At 33.4% G+C, this 4,311-nt stretch overlaps 1 pseudogene; it reads left to right on the top strand.

Annotated features, from left to right (window-relative positions):
- The window catches only part of LOC105888010, a 1,597-nt pseudogene extending 297 nt beyond the window's left edge, over positions 1–1,300 (top strand).
- The last annotated feature ends 3,011 nt before the right edge of the window (positions 1,301–4,311 follow it).

The raw sequence follows: 4,311 nt of genomic DNA, 5'->3' as shown, positions 1-4,311 counted from the left end.
TTAGCCGGTTGAGCTATAGGCGCCGAGCCCTGCAAATTCCCTTCTATCTCTACCTTGGGAGCCAATGCTTCGGCATTAGAGAAAGAGATTGGACCAGAACAGTTTCCAGCCAATGCGCACTATTTTGGATTAGTCAATTTGGGGAATACCCACTACAGTCATTCAGTTCTTAAGCACTTTTATCTTTGTTATCCATTTCTGGAAAAAGTTCTAGCCTGCAAAAGTCAACCTAGGAAGGAGAACCTTCCTACATGCTTGGCAGATCGCTTCCGTAGCACAGCCACCCAGAAGAAAAAGGTTGGAGTAATACCTCCAAAGAAGTTCGTAACAAGGTTATGGAAAGAAAAAGAGGTTTTTGACAACTACATGCAACAAGATGCTCATGAATTCTTAAATTACCTACTAAATACAATTGCTGATATTTTACAAGAAGAGAGAAATCAAGAAAAACAAAATGGTCATTTACCCAATGGTAATATTGATAGTGAAAATAATAACAGCCCACCAGACCCACCATGGGTTCATGGGATTGTTCAGGGAACATTAACTAATGAAACCAGAAGTCTTACTTGTGAAACTATAAGCAGCAATGGTGAAGATTTTTTAGATCATTCTGTTGACTGGAACAAAACACATCAATTACTCACTGTTTAAGGGGTTCTAGCAACTCAGAAACTCTACGCAGTAAATACTAATACTACTGTGATGAGTGTGACAGCAAACAGGAAGCACACAAACGGATGGAAGTTCAAAAACGGCCCATGATTCTAGCTCTACAACGGAAGAGATTTTAATGTATGGATCAGCTTTATGGATATACAAATCTTTCTTACCGGGTAGTTTTTCCTTTAGAACTTTTTCTATTGAGCCAGGTGGGTGGCAGACTGGGGCTAGGGCCCAAGGACAGGAGGCAAAAGCAATTAATCCAGACAGAATGTACGAACTTGTTGCTATTGAGGTTTATTGTGGAAGTGGTTTCAACTGAGGCTGCTATACTGCAGTAGACAAGAGTCATGATTTTTGGTGGTTGTTTGATGATGATATTGTAGAAAAAACAGATGCACCAGCTATTGAAGAATTCTGCTTGCTGACACCAGATATCTCGGAGAACTCTGGTTACACCCTTTTCCCCACTCACCCTTTTCTATCAGTCTCCGTACTGAGGGGGAATCATGGTGAAGAGATACTTTGTCTCTCTGGTTATTTTGAAAAGGATCAAGCGCTGTTTTTTCAAGAGAGAAACGCAGGAAGCTCAGCAGTAGCAAACTTTGCACACGATAAAGCAAAGACGATGGATTGACAAACCCTTCTGATCATGATAGTTGATCTATTTGCTCAGGTATCATGCTGTCTGTGCAGTTCCATACAAGGAAGTGCAATCAGAGATACCAGCTCCTCTTGTGAAACAGCCTTCCAGTTATTGACACACATTTTCTCTTTATTAATTGTATCCATAATGTTTTGAATTCCATGGGGGTGCAGTAGAAGAAATCAGAATCCATGCTAGCTTGTATTGATATTTTAAGATGATGTTGAGCATACTGCATAAATTTGCGTTCAGTATGTATGAAAGCATATTCAGTGGTCTTTTCAAGAATAAACCTGAAATACTTTTGGGCCCAACACTTGGCAGTTGCCTTCCTGATGTAAAAAACTAATAGATGCTGGATAATCCAGTGTCAGAAAGACAAAATTTTTGCTTCTCTGAAGAAGCTTATAATAATATACAGTATATGTATACGTAGGGATACTTCCGATTGGTTGCAAGGGGAAAGACTGGCTTTGTAATTATAACTTTTTCCTAATTTATTTTACCTAAAACTGGTAAAGTGTAAGTATTGTATGAAGTGCCCATGATTCTGTTAGTAAATTGGAGTACATTTTTATTAGTTTTTGTCAGCTTAACTAGTCCTTTTGTTTCTATTTTTATTTTTTTTTATAGGCAAAGATTGGATTTTATTTCTTGCATATCTTTTATTACTAGTGAAATTGAATATTTGTTCATATGTTCATTGATCATTTGTATTTCTTATTTTATGAATTACCTACTCGTGTTGTTTGTGTATTTTTCCATTGGGTTATTAGTCTTTTTCATGTATTTAAAAATTACTTTATATATTAACCATATTAACCCTTTTTCATAGATCTTGCAACTATTTACCCCAGTTTATTGTCTTTGAATTTTATTTCATATTTTTTGACCATATAAAAGATGCAAAATTATGTCTGGTTAAATATATCAATCTTTGCTTCATGTTATTTACTGTTAACAGTTTGGTGCATATTTTTCCAGAAATTTTCTACATATGCAAATATATCTATATCTATATATATAAAGTTAGATATATAAAGTTTTCCTGCACATTTGAGATTATATCATGAAAACTGTTCTGTAACTTGCTTATTTCACATATTAGTGTATTGTATATGTCTTTTCATATAGGTATATAAAGACGTAGTTCTAATAGAGTATTTCATTGTATAAATTTAATATTATGTCATTAATCAGTTTTAAAATCTTGTTTTTCATTTTCATATTTAAATATGGAAGTTTTCTGATATCTGAAAGAGACACCTTCATTTATTTATTTCACACAGTGACCCAATTTGCCCAACAGCATTTATAAAATATATTTTCCCCACTCATCTGAAATAATTTTGTCTTATAGTAATATAATATTAAATGATAACTATCATATATTAAATATACATATATTCAAAATTTCAGTTTCTCTCTGGCTTTTCTATTTTGCTTCCTTTACTTATTCATTCTTAATAAATACCACATTGTTCTAATTATTATAGCTTTATGAGATATTTTAATAGCTACAAAATCAATTCCATACCTATTTTATCATTTTCAATATTGCCTTGGCTAATTCTGTCTAAAATCATTAAGATACCTTGAGAAAAATTTCAATGAGTCAAGGTGAATATTCTTTATCAGGAGGAATTGATATCTCTGGCTACATACTTGTCCTTTTACTATAGTTTACCAATTATTTATTGTATTCGGCTTTAATTTCAGTAAAATAAAAAAAACTATCAAAAATTCCCTATAGCAGTTGGAATATAAAGAAATTCTGATGCAGTGGTGACATACCAATCTTTAGAATTCTTAAGTGTACAAATTTTTAAGTTGAGGCTGCATCTGGAAAACACATGTCATAACAGTTACGTTATTTTCAAATGTCATTTTTTTTACCCTAGCAACCTGGACAGCAAGCTAAAAACCCCTTTGAAGATTAAATTTTAATGAGGTAGACCAATAATACAAAAAAGAAGTCTTCTCCCCTTTGCCTTTACAAATCTTAGTAGAAGAGTGTTTAGAATTTAAAATTTATGTTTAAGACTTCATTCTTTTGGGGGGTTTAAGAAGTAATATATGTAATATAAAATGTATGTTAACCATTGTAATTGACATTTTTTCCATGTACCAATAAGTTGTCTGACAATGACTAAATGTACCTTGCAGAAGATAATTGAAAATTATATTCAAAATAATAGTAATAAGGCCTTTGATGTTTCCTATCAAGCTCTTTTTTAGGCAATAATTTTCAAGAATATTCTGTTATTTTGCTAAAACTGTTGATTATGGAAAACAAACAAAAAAGAATGTTTTTTGTCTACTGCTATTATTAACAATTTTATCTGTATCTTTTAAAAGCTCAGGAAATGACTTCAACTATTCATTTCATGAACAGATTTTAACAGGGTCATTTGGCTAATTGGGCTGCTTAAACAGATGTGCTGGAGAAAACTATGATATTTAGTCTCTGTACTAAATTTCAAAAATATTTTGACAAATTGCCTTTTCAGATTCAGTTTCCAAAGCCTTACCCTGGCCAGAGTTGTTTTGTACAAATTATACATAGCCTGCCTGATCTACCAACACTGCACAGAGAATCCCAAGGAAGAATGTGGGCAAAGTCAGAGCAGTAGAAGTGGATGGACACTTTTTTTATTTTGAAGACATAAACCTTCAAATCTTGGATTTAGAGCTGTATGTTTTTCAGCTTTCAGTACAGAGAAAAAGAGTAAAGTGAAGCTGAGTCAGTTTTAGCATCAACTAGATCACATAGCATGTTTAAGAAAGATAGATGGGGGCAGCACCTATGGCTCAAAGAAGTAGGGTGCTGGTCCCATATGCCGGAGGAGGCAAGGTGGCGGGTTCAAACCCATCCCGGGCCAAAAACTGCAAAAAAAAAAAAAACCAAAAAAGAAAGAAAGATAGATGAAGTCATTTGCACAAAGGCACAGCATTGAACTAGTATGTTGTGTTTTTTTGTATTTTTTTCCCTTTTTTTTTTT

Source organism: Otolemur garnettii, unplaced genomic scaffold, assembly GCF_000181295.1.
Source record: "Otolemur garnettii isolate 467f Iridium unplaced genomic scaffold, OtoGar3 scaffold00158, whole genome shotgun sequence".
Classification (NCBI taxonomy): Eukaryota; Metazoa; Chordata; class Mammalia; order Primates; family Galagidae; genus Otolemur; species Otolemur garnettii.
This window is presented reverse-complemented; position numbering and strand designations above follow the sequence as displayed.